The sequence below is a fragment of the Equus asinus genome, chromosome 1, assembly GCF_041296235.1.
Source record: "Equus asinus isolate D_3611 breed Donkey chromosome 1, EquAss-T2T_v2, whole genome shotgun sequence".
In the NCBI taxonomy this organism is placed as follows: domain Eukaryota; kingdom Metazoa; phylum Chordata; class Mammalia; order Perissodactyla; family Equidae; genus Equus; species Equus asinus.
In genome coordinates, this window is record NC_091790.1 from 107,164,492 (window position 1) to 107,191,059 (window position 26,568).

The window sequence follows — 26,568 nt, forward strand, 5'->3', positions numbered from 1 at the left end:
CTAAACTGTGCCAGTTTCAAGAACCAGGTTGTTACCTGGTTACAGCTGTTTGGACAAACTACACAAAAGTCATAATTTGAGCACTCATCAGATAGGGAATAAACCCTCACATGGCAGTAGTCATAGCTGGCTCAAACAGAGAAACCCTTTGAGATGACAACACCTGTGAGCTGCCATAACTGATCCAAAGAGGGAAATCCTTTCAGACAGCAGAAGACGTGACTTGGCTTGGAGACAATTGTTGCCTGGTCAATTGACCCCAGATTGGACTATTGCCCCCAGAATCCCAAAGAAAGACGAAGACCTCAGCCAAAAGGGAGGGAGATCAGAACCTGAGTGGACTCATCCTTGGAAGAGCTGATGGTCCATGGAAGTGGTGCACACACAAGGGGACTCGTGTTCATACCAAACCTGTTTCCAGGAGACACTGGTATGCAAAGATGAGATCGCTTCATATCCCACTTCTGACACCATATGTCAACCTATAGAAGCAGAAACCAGTTTAAGAGGCAAAACATTTATTTGGGATCAAAGAATTGCAATTCAGGGAACAGATTCAGGTAGAAACCCAAATAAGTGTCCTGTTTACAAGAGAGGGACTCAGGTTTTTATGAGAAAAATGGAAGAAGATGAGGTAAGTTGTATTAGAGTTCATTGCTGCCAGATGAGGTAATGCTAGGATTGTACTTCATAGATTGACTTAAGATTCAGTTATCAGGCAAAAGGCTGGACTTGTACTTTGTTGATTGGTTAGTGATTTGGTCATCAGCTCCATCAGCAAAGTCCAATTTCAACATTTCTTACAAACAGGATATTCTTGTCCTTACTGACTACTTAGAATGTCAGCAGTTTAGTCCAGTTTGGGGGATAAAGAAAGCAAGATGAGCTAGGAAAATCCTTGGAAATGGCTGCTCTGCCTCCATTTTAATGTGGCCCCACTCATGTCATCTTTCACAATGTGCAGTCTTGGGAAACTGATTTAAAATACCAGCCTTGCTTTCCCCATTTCCAAACTGAGGATAATAATATTTATCCCACAGGGTTATTTGCAGGATTTAATAAAACAATAAAATACACTAATTAGCATACTGCTAGAGTGTAGTCCATGTCCAATCCAAGAATGCTACTATTGCTGTTACTATTCCACCAACATTCTCTAAGTGTTTCTCAGAATTCTCACCATTTATCATCCCTCCCTTCACCTTGTGGTCAGACTTTTCTCTCTTCTCTTTCCAGTCACTCCTTCCTTCCCCCATTTCTCTCGCAAGTCACCTTCTTGTTTTGAAGCAGTGGCTCAAACGCTTAACTGGCCTCCACCACACACAAAGATGTGGCTCGCCTTAGCAGTTTTTCCCATAAGGTCACTCTCGGCTTCACTCTACCTGGGCAGGAAGTAGAGCCATGCTGGGCCACCTTGCCATGCTATTGGCCCTCCTGTTTGTGAGACTCTTGTTGCCCCTGCTTCATGGCCATCTCCCCGGCAGGCAACCTGGCTGTGCTGAAGCTGGAGCAGGAAGCATTGGTGGTGGTATTCTCGGGTAGCTTGGCAATCCTGCTGGGCATGGCCCACATCACAGTCTGCTGCATCCACTGGTACCACCACCAGGAGGGCAAGGACCTTGAGAGACTTCTCTGACTGGCCATGTTTAAGCCGGATGTGTTGTGGGATTTGGTCCTGAAAGTGGATAAAATCACCTCCATAGAGGCCAAGGACGGTACCAGCAGTACCCTGTCAGTGCTGATGCTGGAGAAGCATGATGCAGGCATGTATTACTGCACTGCCTGGGACCCATATCCAGCCCCATGAGCCACAGTGGCCCCCATACAAAAAGAACTCAGACTCCCTTGGCTGTTTCTGCCCGGCAATTTCCACCACCCCTGGGTCCCTTAGGTTGCCCTGGGGTCATCCCTCAGCATCCTAGACTCTTCTAGGCCACCTCCACCAGCCCACTGCAGACAACCTGATGAGACTGAAGAGCCCAAGTGCACAGGCTGGCGTAGACTCAGGGAGCCATCTAGTCAGAGGAGACCTTTGTAAAGATCATTTGGTCAGCGTTTCTGAAGCATTTGGAGGAGAGTCTGTTCCACTTAATCCAGTAGCCACAAGCTACATGTAGCTATCAAGCACTTGAAACATAGCCAGACCAATAGTCCAAGGTGAGATGGACTGAATGTGTAAAATACAAACCAGAGTTTGAAGACTGAGTATAAAAAAAGTGAAATATATCGTTAACAATTTCTCTATTGATTGCATGTTGAAATGATAATATTTTGGATATCTTAGACTAAATGAAAATAGTCATAAAATTATTTTTACCTGTTTCTTTTTACCTTTTTAATGCAGCAGCTAAAATAAATTTAATTGTGGCTCAAATTAGTGACTCATATTTATTTCTATTGGATAGTTCTGTTAGAGACTAACAATTTAAGAATCTCACCATCCCTCCTGAAGAATATGTAGATAAAATATTCTGCAAATCATTTGAAGGGTAAAGGACTCTCCAAAGATTTACCACAAAGTGGTTGAAAGCAATTCCTAAATCCAGTTTCTAAGTTGCTGCCCCACCATCCATCGATCACTTTGTGGCAGAGGAGTCAGCGGGTAGATGCACAGGAGACAATACTGCCACCTTCTCGGCGCCCTCGTCCATTAGCAGGCCCACCACTCAGATCGTGGTGGTAGATGACAATCTCCATGCAGGATGATGCAGTCAGCCCTGGGGATACATCAGGCCATCTGGCCTCCGCTTTCCCCTAACCTCACCCCATATGGAAATTTGGGTGGATCTCCAGCTGCTACGGACATCTGTTCTTTCATCTGTATAAAGATGTGTTTTAACTGCTAAAGTTCCGTGGCTCTGATTTCTGTAGTAATGCAAAATCATTAAAAAAGTTATAACTATGTTCACTACCTTTTTATAAAGCCAATAAACTTCCTCAAAAAAAAGAAAGAAAAGGAAGGAAAAGAAAGGGAAGGGAAGGGAAGGGCAAGAAAAGAGAAGAAAATCTGTGTTACTCATTCTCAAGCCCCAAACAGGAAACCCCTCTGCTGCTGTATGTGGGGAAGAGGTCTAAGCTGAATTGACACATTTTCAGTTGAAAATTCAAAGTTTATGTACAGTTTAATAGCATTGGTAAAAATGGTTAAAGAAAAGTCTAAATGATCTGAAGGAAATGGGTTCCTCAGATTCATTAACTCATTGTCTGTCTCCCTTGGCTTCTGTTTTTGCAGTGAGGAATTTTTAATTCAGACATGCCTGCCTGTGAAAGAACCCAGCACTCCCACCTTCTACTGAAGGCCTAGGTCGAGGCTAAGACCCCCCCCAGTATGTGTGAGAAGGGGTCAGGGTAGAGGGGGCTGAATCTTACTTTAGCTCTGTTTTCAGGTTGTTCCTTCATTGCATCTTCCCCATTGTGCTAATAACACAGAACCCTTTCTCCTTCTTGCCCCCACCTCAGTGCCTGACTCCATGGAGGAGGGAGCTCTGTGAACTGGTGGTAATGAGGGTGTGGCCAACAGGGGAACAAGCTCCTCACTCATCTCCCTACAGAACAGCATCGTCCACGTTCCCCAGAGGAGCTGCCCAGTGCTCTGTTGTGAACCTCCACACCGCCCTACACCCCATCTTCACCCCTCACTGACTCCTGCTTTGCCATTTATGAGTTCTGCGACCTTGAGCAAGGTCTTACCTCTTCTAGGTAACGGTTTTCTCATCTCCAAAATGGAGAAAACAACAGTGCCCAAAATGCATCTTCTCTGAATTATACCACTTGATTTCAGTTTCAACCTCTGAGCTTGCAGACACTCTTTTCTGCATGAAAATCCTACAGAGAAATATTTAGATGTCAGTTCTATATCTTTCCGGATGGAGTGATCTCATCTTCAGGGTAATCATTGCCAGATTCTTAAACTTTGATTTCTAAAAAATGGCCCCAACTTGTTTCACTCTCACAGTCACTTGATTTAGGAAACATTCCAGCTGGCCTCTCTCTAAATGAGGGATTCAGTATGGCAAGGTCATGGTTGGTGAATTTCTGCTGATGCCCCAGGGAGTGTTAATTGAATACAGGAGGACAGAGTATAATAGTGAACGGATGAGAGAGTCAAGGACGTCTGGGTCAGTCATGGAGACTGAGCAGAACACACATGTGAGAAGTTGGTTTGACTACTTTGTGTGCAGAATCTGCAGTGTTCCTGGGCACACCCCCAACCACACTGGTAACAGCCTGAGAGCTGCTGAGAAATGGAATCCCCTTACTGAGGAGAACCTGAGCGTCAGGGCCTGTGGTGACTAGGTGATCATTGTCCGCAGGTTAGGGAGAAGAGGTTCATGGAGGAAGCAGCCACCATATGTAAAAATTCAAGAAGTGAATCAAGGGTTTTTGGTGGCATTTTGGAGACATCTCTACAGAGCATTAATTGACTTACTGTGTACAGTACAAATATTTGTGGTTGAGTGGGTTCCTTTACACCTTTCATATCCCTTTTTTCCCAATATATAGGTGCCCACACAGGACATAAAGCTACCCAGTTCAACTTTCTGAGATTGAGTCTCCCCATCAGTTAAAGGGGTGTAGGAAGTGTCCTACCTCAGAGGGGCGCTGGAAGTTTCATTGAGTTAATCCATGTAAAGACCTTAGACCCATGCCTGTCACATACTAAGTGTTCAATAACTGTTAGTGCTGGTTGTTATTATTTGTGACCTGGACCTGTGTAAGAGGGTATAAATGAGACACAGAGAGGAGTCCACCATGATGAATGTTCCTCCCAAGAGCCTCTTGGAGCTCAGATGTTTGAAAGAGCAAACTTCAGCCTTGGCTAGGATGGCCACTATGCTCTGCTTCCTCTATGGATGCTGGGAGGAGCTGGTACAGCCTGAGGCCTGTTTCTGATGAGGAACCTGGGACTCAGAGAGAGACTGTAGCATCCAAGATCACACGGCATTGCTAGCAGCAGAGAAGGGATTTGAAGCGGGTATGAATGTCCTTAAAACATGCTTTTCCCACCACACAGCACATATCCAGGAAGAACTGAAATAAAGGAAAAAGAAGAGGAGGGGGGACAGGCTGCTCTGTATATTCAGGAAGATGCAGAATATGTTGCCACAAATGTACCCAAGTAGGAAATGTGGTCCTGTAATGGAAACGGTTGAAACAGAGAATTCTAATTTATTGGGTGAAACATCATTAATCAATCAAACAGAATATTTGAGTAAATAATGATAGGTCTGGCACTATGCTATTCATTATGTATTCACCTCAAGGGAAATAAAGAATTAAACTAATGATTCCTTGATTTCATGTAGTACATAAGTGTTCTGAGAAGGTAGAAATTAATGGAACATTGATAAAGCCTCATGGAACCGGAAGATTCAAGTAAAGATATTGCCAAATAAGAACACAAGAAAGTCTACCTTTATCACAGACATCCTGGTTGAAACAGTAAGAAGGATTAGTAAAATTGCTATTGTAATCAAGTTTTCTGACACTGAAAGGACGTATCTCGGGAAAATAGCATCCCAAATTTTCAAATATGTTATTATTTATAGATCTTTATTATTTTTTTAATCAAACTCTCCAGTCATTAATTTTCACTAATACTTTGGGTACGGGAAAAATAGGACATTTTTAGCCAGTTCCCTCCTTGCCCATGTTTGCTGTGAGAGGGGATGTGGGGGATCTCTCTGAAGAGGAGGATGAGTGTGGCTGCTTCACAGACTTGGTCATGCAGCTCCACCCACAGAGAATCTTCTAGGAGGGCAGGGATGAGACCCCACAGCACCTCATGCTGGGGAGTTCTGTCTAGAGATGCCATTGATATCATTCAAGTCAAGGAACATAAAGAGCGTACCCCTAATCCCATATAGGCCTCCCAACAGTAGATCTGTGTTCAGCTCAGTCTGCTTCAACAGGAAAGTGGTGAAGGTCATGGGTCCACTGAACTCCCGTGTTACGCCAGGGGTTGTGCTATGTACCTTCCTTAAACTGATGCTGGGAGATAGGTTTTCTTATTTCATTTACATAGTTGAAGATGCTGAGTGTTAGATGGCAAATAAAGCAAACTGATAAAAAGCAGAATTGGGATGAAAAGCAGCGCTGAATGATTTCATGCTCTCTTCTATAGTACACTGTGTGGACTCGATATAAGAGAAATAATTTGGGGTTCCAGCTCTACCATTTACTACCTGAGGGGCGTTATGTTACACCCTCATCCCCTCTGGGACTTGATTCCCGCCTCAAAATAGCGTCATTTAGCTAAAGTAAGCTAATAGATGTAAATGATTTGGAAATTGTAGATACTATGTGAAAGTAAAGGATTAAAGTTTCATTTTAACATCTTTTATCCATTCCAATGAGATCTGTAATATGAACTATCTCTTAGCGATAACCAATATTTAAGGAGTGCTCATGTAGGGAATGCATCATGCTTGATGCAGTAGGGGGATTTAACAATGACTAAAACATAAGGCTGATGTAGAAAAATGAAATTTAGCACAGGATATAGGAAAGCAACAGGTAACAACTGGTCAAGCAAGGCAGAAGTGCCAGACGCTAACTAAGTAATGGAGTTATTTGCTGTTATATAGACTCAGAAGAGGGAGAGAAACCCTTAAGAAAAGAAAAGATGCTACAGATATTAAATGATATTGCTCACGAGTGAATAGAACTTTCGTGTGCTGGATATGTAATGAGAGTTTCATTTTCTCCCAGTCTCGGCTGAGCCCTAAGTGTAAGGCGACAGTCACAAGGTATGCTTGCATCCATAACAAAAGGGACCAGATCAGTGATTCTAGCTGGGGGCAATCCCCCCTCCAGGGGGCCTTGGTAATGTTTGAAGATATTTCTGGTTGTCACTATGGATTGGGGGTGCTGCAGACATCTAGTGAGTAGATGGCAGGGATGCTGCTGAACATCCTACAATGCACAGGACAGCACCCCATCTCAAAGAAGTTTTGAGCTCAAAATGTCAGCAATGCCAAAGTTGAGAAACCCAGGGCAAGCTACTTTTCTGAAAGACTTGCTATGAGATGGCCAGAATTGATAACTCCAACCTTTGGCCATGAACTACATCTAGCCTGGGTACAGGAGGAGTTTACAGAATCCTTGGGGACACTGATTCTGCAGAGACTTTCTCAAAGAGCATTGTTGGCAGTGTCTTGGTAACCTCTCTCTTCTCCCAGTGAGGACATGTGAGGAGGCAGCACTCCCACCTCCACACCAAGCAAGGGGACTCCCCAGGCCCTGGGCCACCAGGGGACCAGAGCAGAGGTCTGTGTGAGGAGTCATGGAGGTGTTTGACCTGTGTCCTGAGGGTTGGTGGCTAGAGAGACCAGTGAAGACTTACCTGGAAAAGTCAAAAGGTGTCTTCAGATCATAGCAGACTGGGTAACTTTGACCAACTTTCCTAGTGAAATCAATAAGATAACCTTGATGAAACAATAATAATAAATAATCTTCCTAAAATGTTCTAAGACCTAAAAAGATAACAAGGTATGAATGACTTTTAGCTTAGTAAATGGACTGCTTATTTTGGTGTCATATAGTTATGAGTCAAGCTTCCATATGGTGCTGACCGATTAGTAACCTCAGAAACCACTGATCTGGGCTCAGGGCTCTGAGCGCCCATTTCTTCTGCTAGCATTCTAGGAGGCTCCCTCCTCCTCCTGTTCCAGGTTCTCTATCTCCTCTGCCTTCCTTCTTTGGGGGCACACAGTCTGGGCAGACAGGATGTTATGGCTACAAATATTCATCTGCTTTTTACTCTGGGAGTGGAAATTTATTCCTCTATTTCTCAAATTGATTGACGAATTTTAAAAAATTAATGTTCTACCTTGTGATAATCTTGGTTTTTGTTTTGGAAATACTATTCTTCCATTTAAAGTTAAAATTGGATACACACAATTGAAGCGACTTAAAATATTTATTTCAATAGCAGAAAGGGAGCATATACTTTTACTCTAGGATATCCAAATATAACTTCATACACATACAGGTATTGACAGACACCAGATCAGGCTTTTGAAGATCAGCAATTGAATTGAAAAGAAAACCTTGTTCAAAGTCAGTTACATGAAAAAAACTGCACCCATAAGGTACATAAAATTCTGTCTGTCCTTCTTTAGTCCTTAATAAAAAATTCACAGAAGAAGACATAGTGACCTAATACATTGCCCCTGGAAGCCTACAGGATCATTGGAGCCAAGATAATAAGCATACACAGCCCTTATCATGACTGTGACCACATCCTTCCCAACACGGAGCAAGCTCGGTCCTGAGTCCAGACGTCAACCCTGTCTAGGCCTCAGCCTCAGCCTGCAGCACTTCCTGTGTTTCTCAGGTCGATGTGTCAGTATCAAAGAAAAGGGGAAGAAGAGTCTAACGGCTATCAATTGCACCCCCACAGATGCCAGTAGCTGTGCCCCCAAATGTCTGGTTTGATATCATGTCCTATTGACATAGATTCCTATTTACAAACTGTGTGTTGTAACGGCTTGACTATCTCAGAAAGAAGGTAAGGCCTATTATTTTATTTCTCAGGGATTTGTAGTAATAGTGAAAAGCTCAGGCTGAAGGTGCCGGTAATGAACAAATTGGAATTCATATCTTTTTAGCTCCCAGTGGCTGTGAGATAATGTGCTAGATGTTGTATGTGTTCAGAAGCTCACATGATCATCATAAAAACCCCGCAAGTAAACTTATTTCACGGAAGACAGAATTGATGCTTAGAGAAGGGCCGTAATCTGTCTAAACAAATAGCCCATGTTGTTTCAATTACACTATTGGGTCACTTCAAATACCCTTAGTGTTTGTTAACTTTATGAGAATATACTCTGGCATCTGTGGACAAAGATGGGTTTCGTAGACCTGCTGCCCAGCCCTGCAGATCCTGGTAAGGAACAAATGAATAGTCACTCAAGAAGCCATGGCTTAATGGTCACCTGAGGCGCATAGCGGATAGAGGTCCCTTTGTGGCCAGTCTACCCTAGGAGCCTTCTCCCTAGTGGAGGGGAAAGGCTATGAAAATCACCTATCTTCTGTGTTTCATGAACTTCCTTTAGCAGGAAATATCATGGTTAGGGTACAACATGGGGAGGGCTTGAAACCCCATGGCCTGGACTTAAGTAAACAATCAAAATGTGTGATGAGCACAATGTTTTCGAAATTTGTAGCCAGCTCATTTTTATTCTTCCACATGAGGTGTCACCTGTAGCCCTTCCTCCACTTAGGCAAACTATGAGATTTACCACCCGTGGGAGGAGACAGTGGCTGTGCCCAGAACAAGCTCACTTTTTGACTTAATCATGGGATCATGGACTTGAAAGTCAGATTTAGTTGAAAAAGGAAGGGATGTTCTAAATTTTCAAATCTCTTATATATATAGGTCAAAAGGCAAGCCTCACAAACTGGGAATACAAATGTTCCTAGCGGTACTAGACACAGAAAACTGGGGGTGTGATGTCAGCGAAGTTAGGATCCACCTCAAGAGGAAGGGGAAGTACTTCTTTCTGGGATTTGTTGAGAGATGGTGGGGAGACAGCAGGTGAAGGGACTTCTGCTTCCCTTGTCTCTGAGGGTCTTATTCCGGAAGAATAGAAACTTCAACATAAACCCAAAACAGATGGAGAGAGAATGTGAGAACAGCTGGCTGATCTCAAGCTTCCCCAATAGGCCATGGTAGAACAACATCAACAGTGGAAGGTATTTGCAAAGACGATCCCAAACCAGCACTGATTTTCCCCACAGGCTGCACATATAGCAGATCCAAACACGTCTCGGGGTCTCTAAGAGGGTGAGAAGTGCTGAGGGGTCCAGCACACGCAGCACGCTCAGGATGAGGATGAGAAGCTGCAGGGTGGGAACTTCATATCCCAAGGCATGGTGTGAATCACTGGTGGGGTTCAGGTCTGGTTATTGCACCAGCCAATTCAGAGGAAGAGGCCAAATCCCAGAGACCAGCAGGGCAAAGGGCTGGAAGTCAGTGAGGACACAGAGAGTGGCAGGAGGAGACTATAAAAACTAACACTCCTCCCACGTGTAGTGATGTCATCTTGGGACAAGAGGAGGAAGAGAGGAACAGAAAAGATGAAGACTGTACCAAAAGAGACTGAATCAACCTGAAAGAGACCATTCCAAACTGGAGGAAACCATTTTAAGTCTGTAAGTTTAGTGCCTCCCTCCAACATCAGAACAAGAAAGAGATGAGATGTGTCATTTACATATAATGACACTCCTCTGCAACACACACTGAGTGGTAGTGTGTGTCTGTTCTACCACGTGCCCTGCTCAAGGGTGCCTGGGTGAGGGGGCACCAGTGGGGACAAAAATCCCATCTCTTGCCCACCCCCCTCTACAGCCGGGAGCAGGGCTGCAACAGCCTGGAGAAAGAGTGCCTTTTTCTAATTCTGTCTAGGGGTGCGTCTTTTTTTTAATTAGTAAAAAGGAGTCTTATGTGCTATGGGAGGCCCTATTTAGCAGGTAGTAAGTAGAAAGAGTTATGTAGACAAGATACAGAGTTTTAAATAAATTGAATCCATGAAGCTTCCTGGCCCTAAGGAAAGACAAATCTAGCCTAGATAAAAAGAATTATCAAAGAACCAATGGATATAGTATTGTTTGAATCCAGTAACCAGACTTTAAATTCCAGAGCCTTGAGAGAAACTGACAGTCATGGCAAACATAGGGGGGAAAAAAGGCCTTTCCACAGACCACATAAACCACCAAGTAGGACCCCAAACGCTAGAGTCAGAGGACAGGAGTGGACTTGAGCATCTCCAGCGATGTAACACCCACTCCAGTGACTGTTGTGAGAATTATGAGGTTTCTAAGTCCAAAATGCTTAGCATCAAGTCTGGTGTAGAGCAAGGACTCAGTGAGATTAATTATTAGTACCTGTAATTAAATTTTACTTTTGTGTTTATCCCCTTGTATGGAATAACTTGGACAATTACTCAAAAAAAAACCTTCCTTTAGGGACATTGCCAATGTTGCTATCTCCACTAGATACACCTATCTCTATCTCTGTGTCTCTCTCTGTCTCCCTCCCTATCTCCATCACCATCTCCATCTCCATCACTATATCTGTTTCTACCTGTCTGTCTATTTACCCAAATATCTGGAAATGAACTTGTGGGCTTGTTGTTGCCACAACATGACTAATGTTCTCCAGATAAACCAGGCACCTCAGAAACGTCATGGATGGTGACCCCTGTTTGACCCACTTATTTCCTTCCCTGAAACCAGCAGACACACACACCTGACACTGACCTGAGGCTTCTGGCCACCAGCATCGTCAATTCTCCACCTTGGCCTTGGAGGCAAAGCCTGGGTAGACAAGATGTCGGCTACTGGCAATCATCTGCCCTTTTCTCTGGGCTAGTGAGTTTGTCCTTCCTTCTGTTCAGATTATGGGAGAACCTAAAGAAATTATTTAATGCTGCATCTGAGTATTTCAGAGAAAAAAATCTGTCTTATTCTCTCTCTTTTAGTAGTTAGTAGTCAAAATGGTACAACTATAAATATCTGTATCCACAGCAGAAAAAAAGGATAAATATATTCATGCACAGTACTCAACATTTCATTTGCTACCTTCGTCATATATTGGTGCCAACAAAGTGAGCCAGTTCTGGAACATCTGATAAATATTTGGTCTCTTACACACCTGCTCAGAAGCATTGACCCAGGGTGAGCATCGGTACCCCTCTCTTCCTCCTTCTGATGCCCCTGTGCAGGGGAACAGTGAGTCCTTCTAGTTGTAGGCTACCGGCCTTCTGGTCTACCACCCTCTACTACTCAAGTTCAACTTCCCAGTGTTGATCACCTCAGAAATGGTATTTACTGGAAAAGAGGGAAAAGAGGGCAGCTGCCTCGGAGAAGAATCCAGCCACTGAGGCAGCTTCTTCCTGTCTTTTCTCCTCAGGAGAACCCAAGCCAGTCTGTGTTCACATTGATCCCACACGATATGTGACAGAGCTGGACATACGTTTCAGAGACAAGTGCTGTCCAGGGTTAAAGGAGCTCTAACACACACAAAGATTTCAGAAAAAAATCATATAGAAATCATGAAAACAAATGAAGAAGTGTAGCTGAAGAAAAAAACAAAGGAAAATAAGTTCTCTAAATGTGGAAAATTAAATACTAATAATATTTGACTGATGTCCCAGGTTTCTATTTCCAAATGGTCACCAAAGCATTTAACAGTGAAAGTTGGGGACAAAATGAAATGGTTGACAGCATGGGGAAATTAAATTAACAAAATGGTGGTAGCAGTGATGATATCTAACAATTCCTGAACATTTGTTAGATGCTGGAGACGGTACTAGGTACTTTTAGTTACTTAATCTGCATAAACTTTTGAGATGAGTATGATTATTGCATCCATTTTCAGATGAGGAATAAAGAGATTAAGAAATTTGCACAGAGTCAGGCAGCTTCTAAGTGATAGAGATGAACAGGAAATAGCGGCCGACATTAAAAAACACTTCAATGACATGGGAAGTTGCTGAGAATGTAGCATGAACTGAAAGGAGGAGAATACAAAACCCTATGCGTATTCCACATGTAACTTATAAATATAATTACAGTTCACAAAATCATATTAATATCCATATATATATGCAAAGAAGAAATCTAGAAGTTAACGCATCATAATGATAACAGCTGTTGATTTTGGTGACATGATCATGGGTATTTTCCTTTTCACCTTTACCCTGTTTCTCTGAGTTTCTTCCATGAATGACTTTACCAGCGTGTCCCATTATACCCTATGTGACTTTTGTTGAGTCTCGTCGCTCCTCTGTCCCTCAACTTCCCGATCTATAAAATGGAAACTACTAACATCCATATCATGTAATTGTCTTGAAGATTAAAAAAGTAAAAAACTTCTTTTAGAAAAAATTCTAACAAATAGAAAATGCTCATTAAATATTTGCTATTATAAAAGTTAATATTTATTCAACATGCAATGTTTTAAAATATTATGCTGAGAAATAGTGTTCATAAAATAGCTCCTAGACAAGTAGAAACCCTTCCCATTTCCACAGCAATCAAGCTGCCTCCATTGCCCCCTCACATTCATGCCCAAGAGCCCTAAGGAGACCATCAGCCCCTTCCTGAGATCAGCAGGGTATGAGGCCCACAGAAATCCCTAACCTCAGCCCTGCAGCCGGCACTAAAGGCCAAGGTCCCACCTGACCCACCACTTCCTTCCCCCTCCCCAGTTCAGCCCACGCCCACTTGCCACTGACCTGAGCCAGCCAGTCATCAGGTCCCCACTTTCCTGCCTTCTCCTTGAGGACACAGCCTGGCAGACAGGATGTCACTGCTGGAAGCATTCACCTTCTTGTCCTTCTGGGCTGGTGAGTCACATTCCCTGACCATTGCAGTCTAGACGAGTGAGCAAAGAAATTCTTTAACGTTTCTTATATTGTCAGAAGTTCACTGGAAATTCTCTTCTTCTACTTACAGTTGGACTTGGGTTAACAAAAGTGGAGCAGTCCCAGATATCAATTTCCACAGAAGTAAAGAAAAGTATTAACATACATTGCAAGATAACGAGCTCAGATTTTGCAGGGGAATACATTCACTGGTACCGGCAGAAACCAAAGAAGGCTTTGGAGCATCTGATTTACGTGAGCTCAACAAAATCCCCAGCTCGAGCTAACTTAGGTGGGAAGAAAAATAAACTTGAAGCAAGGAAGGATTCTCAAACTTCCACTTCAGTCCTTGCGGTAAATTTCATAGAAAATGAAGATGTGGCCATTTACTACTGTGCTGGATGGGACCACAGTACTAGATCTGTGGAGAAAACCCACACAAGATCCCCTCCTTGGGTGTGTGCCCACCCACATCCTTCCCAACAGTGGCAACCACAACCAGGCCCAGCTGGGCTCCTGGCCTCACCCTCTCCTTCTCTGCAGCACTTCTGAAGCTTTCCAGGAAGCCATTTGGATTAGGCTTGCTCATTAGCTTCCAGCTGACCCCAGGAATTGTGCTTCCAAAGCTTTTTTTGACACTATTTCCCAATGAATTAAAGTTTTGTCTGGGGACAGAGAGCACAATGGCTGTGCCACTGTCCATCATCTCGCCATCCAGAGACCCTCAGTAAATGGGCAAGATTCAGAGAGAGAATCTCCGTGAGCCATTATTATTATATATGTGCAAGACAACCCCTCTGCAATACAACTATTATTGGTCCATTTTACAACTAAAGAAATTAAAGATTAGAGAATTTAGGTTTAATGAGCAACTAAAGACAAGAAGTCAGTGCTTTTTAAACTGGACTGTGAGACCACACTGAGTTTAAGGATTGCAGTTCTGTAAGTGAACGCTAGGGGGTCTGGGGTAAATTAGGGATGCAGCAATGCTGTTTTTCAGGGAGGTGCGGGGACAAGGATTCTGCCCATATGATGTTATCAGAACAGAGCTCCAGATTCATTGAGACCCTTAGATGAGCCCACCATATTGGGTGACCCTTGATCTACTCATGAAAGAGGAGAAAGAATCTGCCAAGACCAGAAGAACTAGCATTCTGTGTGTGCGTGTGCGTGTGTGTGTGTGTGTAAGTCCTCTATCCATGGTCTCAATTCCTTGAATATATCAGCTCCTTTAGCCCTCACTACCTACAAGGTCTGTTCCATTGTCATCAATCATATTTGACTCACGAGGTAAGTGGGTACCAAGTGGTTCAGTCACTTGTCAAGTCACACAGCTGGCACGTGGCTATTTGGGAGAGTAGGGTAGGGACCCAGATAATCTGGCTCTTCTTGCCTCTCACACTAACCACTTCTTTACTGCAGGACAATGAGAGAAACGATACACTGTTCCATCCCCACAGAAGAGAGAGAACTAACCATTATGGAATATTAACTGACACAAATTATTACTATATGCTGGATTTGAATGATTAGGTGTCTTCACAGAATAAATAAAATGCCAATAAGTTGTCAATCTACTTTTCAATATAAAATAACAAAAAGATCCTTATTTTCTATTTCTAACAGTGCTATCTGCAGTGGGCTTCTGGTAAGAGTACAGATATCTCCTTGATACTGTACACCTTAATTAAAAATTCTACAAACATCAAAATATTCATTCTCTCCAGCCCTTATTTCAAGGATCCATAGTCTATTGTTCAAATGTGAGATGTACTGGAAGGAAAAAGCAGGCATTTACAGGTCATGCTGACACAAGAGATGGAATTAGACACATGATCCTTCAGCCCTTCTTCTCCCACCCCTGGTGGCTCATGTTTCTTTGATTTACATCCTGACTTACACCCTTTATGACCATGATGGTTCCTTAGTTGGGGGACCATCACCTTCTCGAGCCAAAACGCAACCTTCCCATCTCCCTACAATTTTTATGCAAGCAAATTAGAGACCAGAACCTGAGTGGAACACACCAAATGTGAGAAGAGGAGCCCTTTCCAGAAGGAGTGCATGGAAAGCGTGGATTAAGCTTCTCAAAATATCTTTGCTGAATTCTTTGCCTGGATTTTCTTGTGTATTGTATGAAAGAGCAGTGGACCTCTTGATGCAGCGTCTTCAGAGGAACAGACCTCAGGAGACAAAAGTGATGTCAGCTTTTCCATATGATCCCTAAAAAAAATTGTGACAAATTCAATGATGAACCAGGGAAAGAAGCAATAGTTTATGTTGCACTCAAATGACAAAATATTATGAAGCCATTAAAATGGCCTTTTTGATGATTTATAATTAAAAGTGAAAATGTTTACATTCAAATATCAAAAGGTCACATAAAGTAAGAACGAATATACGTTAAATCTCAAATACATAAATGTCTATGTTGATGGAAGAAACAAAATGAAAGGGAATATTTGAGTTTTAAGATAGATTTTTTTTCTTGATAGGGTGGATAGTTTATTTTCCTGTTTATATTTTTAATGATTTTATACATTTTCAAAAAAGTGTCTACACAAATTTTTACAAATAAAATATTATTTAGCAAGGTAATTTTCCCTTGTTTTTCAGTAATAATAAAAATATAACCTGAAAACATCAAAAAGGGCTTATTATGTGTCAGGCACTATTACTTCTATTTTATGTTCATTACCATTTTTAGTAGGATCATGTAACTTTCTTAACTCTCTGAAAGATATTTATTTAAGCAGTGGTAGATGTACAAACTGAGACACAGAGATTAAATAACTCAGCCAACATCAGAAGGGGTAGGTAAGTAGTACAGAAGGGTGGTTATCTTCAAAGGTCATTAATAATGATATTCACATAAACTTTTTAAGGACCTGATATATTTTCAAAATATAAAGTTAACTAAGAGAACAGAATATGAAATTGTATGTGTTAAGCCCATTTAAAATTTTAAAAAAAGTGTGTAATGATCCAAGCAAACATCCTACTATGTATAAATGTGCAGAGAAAGTACTTAAAAGTAAATGACGATGGTTTTCATTTGCATCACTTCATAACACCTTTACTCAGATTTTCATCAATGAGCGTCTGTTGCTTATCCAGGCTCCCACATCTACCAGCTTTGTGGCTTGGGATCAGCCACCTTTGCCACATGTTCTCATCTGCCGAAGGGAGATAATAGTACCACTGACTCTCAAGATTGAGAAGTGTAAGTGAAATAAGGCAAGAAAACACTTAGAACAGTGCCAGCACATCCTCAGTACATATTGGACTTAATACTAATTTTAAAGGTTTATTATTACATGTAAAAGTGAACATTAATTAAAAATACCCGTCTCTGTGCATCGTGCTCATGAGATAGTTCCAAAGTCCAAGTCCAGTGGAAGCCAACCTCATTCCCTCAGATGGTCTGATATTCCTTCTGGCAATTTCAATCCCGTCTCCTCTTGAAGGGCACCAAGATTGTGAGTGAAATTTGATTTCTCTGAGTTATAATGTTCATGGTGACATCCCAATTAATTATGAAACAAGTGCTCCATTGTATTTCAAATCAAAATGTCTATGACTTTTAAAATGTATGAATAATGTCAATTTGAAACTTCAGTTTGCCTTTTACTTCTATTGTAAATTACTGTCCATATTTCATATTCCTGAGTGATGAATCCAAGGAAATCAACAGAGGGGCTAATTTTAATTTTATGACACAGATCCATATCTTCACATCTCTGGAGCAAACTTTCTATAATGTGAAAATTAAGGAAGGAACAGGAAAGTTGCAAACAGAATTAGGTCAACTCCAGAACTGCCCCCACCCCACAGACGCATTCCCATCCAGACTGTGAACCCTACTCCCCCATCAGTTGAGCACCAGTGGGTCACCAGAGCCACCTAATCTGCTCAGCTCTGCAGCAGGTACTGAAGGGTCCCCTAGGACCACCTGACCCACCACTTCCTCCTCTTACACCAAGTCACACCACATCCTCCTCCCACTGGCCTGGACTCTCCAAGGACCAGGGTCCTCACTTGCTTCTCTTCTCCCTGATGACACAGTCTGGCAGACAGGAGGACAGTCATGGGAACATTCATGATTTTCTCCCTGTGGACTTCTGAGTTGTTCCTCCATTACTCCAACATAGATGAGAGATGAAAGAGATCCTTTATTGTTTTCTTTTTCTATGTCAGGTGTTCATGGGAATTTCCCTTTTTTGTTGGCAGTTGGACAAGGACAGGTAAAGGTGGAGGAACCCGAAATGTCAACCTCCAGGGCAACAGAGAGAGAGCTCACATGTCTTGTACGGTGCCTACTGCAGACATTGAAAATACAGTTATGCTCTGGCACCAGCAGAACCAAACCAAATTATAGCACATCCCACATCTAACATCTCAGTAAAATCCCCAGCTCCAGTTCACTTAAGTGAAAGAAATGCCAAATTTGAGACAAGAAAAAGTTTTCAAACATATACTTCAACCCTTACCTAAACTTCATGGAAAAAAATGTGGGCATTGACTACTCAGCTGGTGGGACCCCCCCATTACTGGAGGTGCCAACACACCCAACAACAGCCTCCCCTAGGTCTCTGCCCCACCACAGCCTTCCCACAGGCGCAAACTCGACTACCTCCCTCCTGGGCTCCCAGCCTCAGGCTCGCCTCCTCTGCTGTACTTCCTGAGCTTTCCCGGAGGCCAACATGGGTTATGCTCTCACATTAGGCCCCAGCTTGAGCAAGAAGCACTCCTGACCATTATGTTCCCAAAGCTTCGTTTAACACTACTCCCTAAGGAATTAAAGTCTTGCCTGGGAACGAGTGGACACAGGCCCCATTTATCACATCACCATCCAGAAACTTCCACTAACTGTGAATGACTCAGGCTGAGGGAGGGAATCATTGTGAACACAGGACTCCTAGATAGAGTACATATACATTACCATATACAGTTATCACAACACCCCTGCAATATAACTATTGTCTGCCCATTTTACCCATTTCTTTATAAAGAAATTAAGGTTTAGAGTATTAAAGTGTTTTGTCAAAGACAAGGAGTCCAGGCTTTTTTAACTGGACCATGACGCTACCCTGAAAATTTAAAGATCATAATGCTATGAAAAACATAATACTTGAGGTAAATTTGCGATGGAGCAAGGGTCTTTTCTCTGGAGGAGGAGGAAGATGGTTCCTCAGTTCATATTCAGATTGTGCCAGCATGAAGCCATCAGAGCACAGCTCCGAGTCAATGGGACCATTAGATGAGCCCACCATATTGTGAATAACTGTTGGTTCTGCCTGTGAAAGAAGAGAGAGAGGGGGCCAAGAGAAGAACAGCTAATAATTTTGCGTGTGAGCAGGTTCTCCGTTAGTGTTCCCCACTCTTTGCACATATGAACTCCTTTAACCCTCACAGTAACCTCTGAGGTCACTTCTGTTATCATGAACCCCAAGTGACCTGTGAGGTGAGTGACATACTGTGAGTCTCAAGAACTTGTCCAAGTCACACAACTGGTATGTGGCAGAGAAGGGTTGGACCCAGGTAATCTAGCTCCAGAGTCTGTCCTTTTGATCATCGAGGATTAAAAGATGTGCTATGCATTGTTCCTACCCCCATGGAGAAAAGAAACCTAACCTTTGTGGAACATTCACTGACACAATTTGTCATTTTGTAGGAATCATGTGACCAGGATTTGAGTAATTCCCTCAAATTAGGAGTCTGCACAGAATACGTGAAATGACAATAGATTAACAATTTTCTTCCAAAATATAAAATAATGAACATTCTATTACTTATGATGCCACCTCTGAAATAATTCTGAGATAAATGAAGACCACCCTTTAATCCATGCACCCTTCTCATACAGCTCATCCTGAGCAGCCCACGGGGGAATATGAATATCGTCTTGCGTCTGTGCCATATGTATTCCCTTATTTGTTCAATAGTTTCCAAGGTCGTGGCAACATACTCATCCCCATCATCCCCTCCTCTAAGGACCCTGATTCTACTTCTCAATTCAAGGAAGCCGTTGGAAGAAAGGAAGGAGAGTCACAGGAAAGGGGGACATAGAGTCAGTCTGTCAGCCTTTCTCTTCCCGCCTCTGACGCTCGCCAGCTCCTTTGATGGCTTCTGTCCCTGTAATTCCTGACCATCGCGTTCCCTCCGTGTGGGCTGCAGTTGGTTTCTTGAACCCATAAAGGAACTCACTAGTTACCTAAACTTTTAGTAGAAGCTAAGGTGGAGAGCAAGACCTGAGAGAAACACAATCTGTGAATGTAAGCCCTTTTCAGACAGGAGTGCACAGACAAGCTTGTCAACACACCTCTGCGTGCACAGACAAGCTTGTCAGCAGACCTCTGCTACCTTCCCTACATGGTTGTCACATCCAGGACTCAGAAGAGCCTCACAGAGCAGCAATGTGGTGTCCACAGTGAGACACCTGTGCTAAGAGGAAAACTCTCTGGCAGCTTTTTATGCGTCAGAGTAAAGGGTGACTAACAGGGAAAGAGACACCTGATTTATACTCTATTCAAAGGGTAGAATACAATGCAGCCATTGAAAACAGTGTTCTGTGGATTTGCTACTAAAATTTTAAAATATTCACAATGTAATATAAAGAAAAATTTACAAATATAGAATAACCTCTTAAAAATATAAATGTCTAAATTGATAGAAGAATTTAAAAAAGGGGGAAGGAAATTCTCCAAAATTTTAAGAATGGTTATTCCCGAAAGAATACATGGTTTTATTTCTTCTATGTGCTTCGATGAACTTTACATTTTTTTTCTATATGAGCTACTACGGTTTTACTGTAAAAAATATTTAACAAAACAATTTTGTCTTGTTTGGTAATAACAGTAATAAAAAGACTTCATAACATCATTGAAGACTCATGATGTACCAAGTACTAATATCTGAGTGTTTTGTGGATTACACTCATATAATGTGATAATGTAAGCCTCAAAATACCTCTAAAAAATATGTATGTAGGCAAGGTACACATATGGAAACTGAGGCACAAGAAGCTTAAATAACTCAGCCAGTGTCAGATAGGGTTGAGTGGTATACGGGGGGTGTTTAATTATCTTTGGTCATTAAAAATAATATTCACATAGATTATTTAAAAACCTGCAATATTGCTCATAATAATAACTTAACCAAAGGAAGGAAATATAAAGCCAAATATGCAAACCCCACCAAAAAATGTATTTATACATATATATACACACATATACATAACTAGGCAATCCTACTTCTATCTCTAAATATATAGAAAAAAATTCAAAGTAAAAGTAAATGATGAATGCCTTCTATTGTCATTTTTTATACCTCATTTTACTCAGATTTTCTTTAATGAACGCTTGTGACTTATCTGTGTTCTCGTATTTACCAGCTGTGTGTCTTTGAATGAGTGACTTTTCTTTGTCACTGTCCTCATTTATCAAATGGAGATTATCATAACAGCTACCTCACAGGACTGTATGAAGGATTAAATAAAATAAGAAAACATTTAGAATAATGCCCGTCAAATAGCAAGTTCTTAATGCATATTAGATGCTATATTAATTTTAAAGCTTATCCTTAACACATTAAACCTTGCATTCCTTTGAAAACATTCCTGCATGTGGCATAATGCTCGGGAGATAGTCCCAAGGTCCAGGTGAGTAGAAACTGATTCCCACAGGTTCTCTGTCTCATATATCCGCCAGCATTCACGATCTAGTCCCTTCTTCGGAGGCACCCAGATTATGAATGAAATTTGAATTTTCTGAGTCACTCTGCCTGGTAACATCTCGATTAATTTTAAAAAACACAAACATACTCCAATACTAGTGCATACAGCATATTAAATAATGTCCATGAGACATTTCAGTGTCTGATTTTTGTTTTGTTGTGTTACAGAACACAACAAAAATTGCGGAATCCTGTACATTTCCTCAAATGAAAATGTCGTCCACGAAGGAGGCGTCAGTGAGGACAGATACGAAGCCAGGAGACGGCAGGGCGATCCGTCGGCGAGCCTCAGGATCCACCACGTCAAGGAGCGGGGCTGTATTTCTGCGCCTGCTGGGACACACGGCAGGGACGTGCGCCTCTGTCGCTGAACAAAAACCCTCCCACGTCGTCACACCTGTGCAAACACACACACCTCCCCCTTTCTCTCTCCCAGAGGGACCTGACTGCTGTCACAGAGGGCTTTTCTCCTGCACATGCGCCCAGGGAAAGGTCTGACCGCGGAGCCCAAGGACTCAGTCTGTGGTGCTTCTTTCAGTTCAGTCACTTTATTGTCTAGCCTCACCTCCCCGGGGCCTGGGCTGGCTTTTGTAAGTGTCCCAAATTGTCCCTGCTTCGCCATCTATGGAAAGCCTACTGGGAACGAGGCCATAATCCAGTGCTGAGAATGATTTGTTCACTTTCAAGGAGGGGAGGGAGGGAGGGAAGGTGGAGGATTGTCCAACGAAGGGAGGGAGGAAGGGAGGACAGAAGGAAGGGAGGAAGGAAGGAAGATATGAGGCCTTTTGAGTAAGATGTGCCTGGGTTTCAAATTCCTGCTCAGCCACTCAGTGGTAGCGTGATTTAGGAAAGTTACTAGATGGTTTTCATTCTGTTTTCCTAGTTTTAACTGGCCATGGTGTTGACCTCATAGGGTTGCTGAGGTTTCATGTATGAGTTTGAGCATAGTGTTCACTGAATCACAGTGTCCTTTCCTGTTGTAACTCAGCCACCTCACCAAGCCAGCTCAGCTAAAGGAAGAACTCAGGACATCTTTAAAAATCACATCTTACATTGTCCTCCAAGCAAAAGTAAAGCGTAGCTTTAATTCTGACAAACTAAGAATTGTGAAAAGGAAAAGAGTGGAGGATAACAATCTGTAGTATCTAAAGCAATAACTACAGTGGTTGTTAATATTTACCAAACTTTGTGAACTTTCTGAAAACTACTGATCTATAAAATGTATATACTTCTACCTAAGGTTGTGGGATTATTATCTCATTTCTTATTATACACAACAATGATACTTTCCTTCCAGTTCTCATGACAGCCATACAAAGCTCCCACACTCTCAAAAAATAGAGTCAAATATCCATAACTCAGGAAGTGAAAAAAAGCTCAAGAATAGGAGTACTTGAAGCAATAGTTGAAGGAAAAGTAGGAGGGAATTTCTCCCAAGGAGAAGTTAACATTGAATTATTATAACAGATGTTTTGATGGGGTCTCCCAGGATCTGAGAGTTTCTTTTTTTTTTTTTTTAATTTTATTTTTTTCCTTATTCTCCCCAAAGCCGCCCGGTACATAGCTGTATATTCTTCATTGTGGGTCCTTCTGGTTGCGGCATGTGGGACGCTGCCTCAGCATGGTTTGATGAGCAGTGCCATCTCCGTGCCCAGGATTTGAACCAACGAAACACTGGGCTGCCTGCAGCGGAGTGCGCGAACTTAAGCACTCGGCCACGGGGCCAGCCCCAGGATCTGAGAGTTTCTTAATACCAGGAAAGTGATAAAATAGCTGCCACAGATCTTACTGAGAAGGACTCATTGGTTGTAGAGGAAACCTTCCTTCCCCATCCCTGACTCCACAGAACAAGGGCCGCCGCTGCATCCTTGGTCCTGATTCACGCCTGATTCACAGAGTGTCCGTTCTGACCAGTCACTGGCAATGCCAACCTCATGGATTTTTCTTGTGTCTTTGGCTTGAGTTTGTAAGTTGACTTTTCTCCTTTCTTATCTGTTCATTGGTTTTGTGTCCAGAGACAAGCTCTTCAAGTGCCTGACTTCTTTCCCTTGCTTTTCAGAGGAGACACTGAAATTAGAATATCTCAGGATCAACTCTCCTCTACCCTGAGACCAGATAAAACAGGGCACCTAAGTTGCAAGCTGTCTGGGGTTCCCCTAGAGAATGCCATTGAGCATTGGTACCAACAAAAAAGAAGGGGAGCCCCTGAAATTAGTCCTTTATGGCTTAACCAAGAATTGAAAGCAAGATAAGACAGATAATGGAATCTTTTACCTGATCATCAATAATGTTGCCAAGTCCGATGAAGCCAGCTGCTGCTGTGCCTGCTGAGATCTCACAAGGTCACCGAGTCAGAAGGGACCTGTAAGAAAATCTTGTCTGTTACTAACCCTCAACTCCTTTCATGCTTGAGCACCACAATAGACTCTTCAACGCTCTTAGTCATAGGATCACACGCTGTTGGGACAGGAAGGGCTCTTAGAGCATATTTAGCCCAATGCCCCCACTTCGAATGAGGAAGCTGGGGCCTAGAGATGGTGAGTCCGAAGCTAGTTAACCACAGAGGTGGGGCTACACCTGCATTTCAGGTTCTCAGTCCAGAGCCGTTTCCTGCCTCTCTGTGGTCAGTGTTGAACTTCTTTCAGCAAAACTGCATTTCTCTCAAAAGGAAGCTTTGACAGCTGTGTCTTGTCTTCACAATGTTATCCTCAGAACATCAATCAGGTCTGATATGTAGACAAAGTATGTGACTGCCACACCGTTGAGAAGGGATAAAGGTGAGCAGGGGAGAGACCCCCAGCTCCATCTACCTCCCTGTTGTTTTCCCACAGCTATTTACTCCCCTTCATTTCTGTGGCTTCCATTCTGAAAACCCCAATAACTGAAATAGTTTCCCTGGCATATACATCAAACATATGGGCATGTGGGAGGTGGAGATCCGTTTCTTCGGAAATATATTTGTAAATTCCTTGCCAGTTACAGACGGACCTGGCAAACCAAGGCCCCAATTCCTGCTCTTCACTCTGATGCTTGGAATCAATTCTAACTGGATGGTCACACACTTGGTTCCAAGTTTGGTAGCCCTGACCTGATTTCTGCTTTGCTAGAGTGACTCAGGACTTTTTCATGTCCAACATCTTACCAGGCACACCTTGAAAATACCAATAACGGTAATAACAACAGAATCTATACCATCACATTACAGCTAAATGTTTTGGATGTCAGCTATCTGTTTTCTTGGATGTCTAACAAGTGACCCAAACAAAATTATGGATTCCAGTCCTTCTTCCTCACACCACTCCCCACAATTTGTGTTACCTTTCTCCTGAAACTTCCCTAACTCAGTAAAGGGCAAAGGTGTGTTGCGTCATCCAACACAGTGGCAAGAATGTTTGTCAAGCTGATGGTGTTTCCTTGACCTTCCACATCTTTTCCTTCCTCTGGTATAAAGAGAAAGAGATGAGTAAATCCAACTATTTTTAAGGCATTTCCCGTGATATGAGATCTGAGAGGAGGAGACAGCAGACCTTGGGAACTGTGGTTTCCTCTGCCAGAAAGTGAACCACGAACCAGACCAAACCCCATGGGGCTCCACCTGAGTCTAGAATTGGCTGTCAAGACAGAGCCCCCAACCAAAACTCTCGGATCCCACACAGAGAACTTCCACTCCTCTCTCCAAGTTAATGAAATTTTAGAAATTCTTTATTTTCCAGCTTACACGTGCAGAGCAATCAGCAAGCCCACGACAGAAATAGCCACTTAATCAAAATTATAATTATAATTCTGAACTGCATGCCCCAAATGTTTCCATGGACACTTTAATCTCCTGGTGTAACTCAAGGACAAGTGGAAAGAAGCTAAATTGTGAGAGTTAGTTGGATATTTGGATTAAACTAGACCAGCCTCACAGATTCTTTTGCTGGGTACTTGCACTGACTGCTCATTGCTTTTTAGAATATGCAAATTGACCATTTCACCTATTTTCATTTAACTTTACATTTCCTGTGATTCTCAGAAAGCAACGTCCAGTATCTTGTACTTGACCATTTGAGATAGAGATCCTCTATATTACACAGATCTGGAAGAGAACTAGAAACTATGCCCCTGCCACGCACATCTTTACCACACCCAAGACGTGTGAAGTAGTTGAAAGAACAAGGTTTGGAATCCCATGAACTTGAACTCAAATCCCAGCTCGCTTTGAACTCCTCTACTCTCAGTTTCCTTCTCTGCCTTTTAATAGTAATAACCATTGTATAGGTAAAGCTGAACAGAGATAAATGTGTGGATGGTGCCTAATTCATAGCAGACCCCATCTTTATGTATTTCTTTCCCTTTCACCACCAGAAAACACAGAGCCCCCACTTGTGGTCTTGGAACAGGGAGAAAGAAGTGGGAAGGAGATTTGGAGCTAAATGACACCTGGTCTCTCTCAAATCTTGCCCTGAACTTTTATAAACACACAAAGTCAGACTTTCCAATGATCCATTGTATTCTATAGAAATATATCTGATATCATCTAAGCAATGGGTGAAATCAACATTATGTCAGACTATCAAAGCTAGTGGCTCACAGATACTGTGTAATTTTATCTCTCATACATGTCAGATAATACATATATTTTTTTGCTTTAAGACAGCCGTGGCCATCTTTCATGTCAGAAGTCTCTGTAACTTACTCATGGACCAGGTTTAATTAAAAGTCACCACATTTCTAGAAGATGTGGTATTCTAAAAGATACTGCTAAGACTGTTGATAAGGGTGCACTGCCTGTGTTTTCTTCTAGGAGTTTTATGGTTTTGGGACTTACATTTGAGTCTTTAATTCATTTTGAGTTAATTTTTGTCTATGGTACAAGATAATGGCCTACTTTCATTCCTTTGCATGTGGCTGTCCACAGTTTTCTCAACACCATTTATTGAAGAGACATTCCTTTCTCCATTGTATGTTCTTGTCTCCTTTGTCAAAGATTAGCTGTCCAGAGATGTGTGGTTTTATTCCTCGGCTCTGGATTCTGTTCCATTGATCTGTGAGTCTGTTTTTCAGCCAGTACCATGCTATTTTGGTTATCATAGCTTTGTAGTGTATTTTGAAATCAGGGATTGTGATACCTCCAGCTTTGTTCTTTTTTCTCAGGATTGCTTTGGCTCTTCAGGGTCTTTGTTGTTTCATTTAAATTTTAGGATTCTTTCTTCCATTTCCATGAAAAATGTCATTGGGATTTTGGTAGGGAGAGCATCAAACCTGTGCGTTGCTTTAGGTAGTATGAAGATTTTAATTGTCTTAATTCTTCCAATGCATGATTGCAGAATATCTTTCCATTTCTTTGTGCCTTCTTTGATTTTTTTCAACAATGTCTTACAGTTTTCAGCATGCAGACCTTTCACCTCCTTGGTTAAGTTTATTCCTAGGTATTTTATTCTTTTGTTGTGGTTGTAAATTAAATTGTATTATTTTTTTT

General features: G+C 42.2%; 1 long non-coding RNA gene across 2 annotated transcripts in view; it reads right to left on the minus strand.

The window, feature by feature from the left end:
* Positions 1–23,568, minus strand: part of LOC123285818 (uncharacterized) — a 28,307-nt gene extending 4,739 nt beyond the window's left edge. The window contains exons 1-7 of one of the 2 annotated variants that reach the window (XR_006527817.2): positions 23,382–23,568; positions 15,401–15,596; positions 13,245–13,383; positions 11,266–11,415; positions 7,346–7,405; positions 3,691–3,825; positions 333–482 (exon numbers count right to left, since the gene is read on the minus strand). This is a non-coding gene — a long non-coding RNA (uncharacterized lncRNA). The remainder of the gene's footprint in view (positions 1–332; positions 483–3,690; positions 3,826–7,345; positions 7,406–11,265; positions 11,416–13,244; positions 13,384–15,400; positions 15,597–23,381) is intronic. The other variant, XR_011501812.1, reaches the window with a different exon arrangement.
* Positions 23,569–26,568: the final 3,000 nt, after the last annotated feature.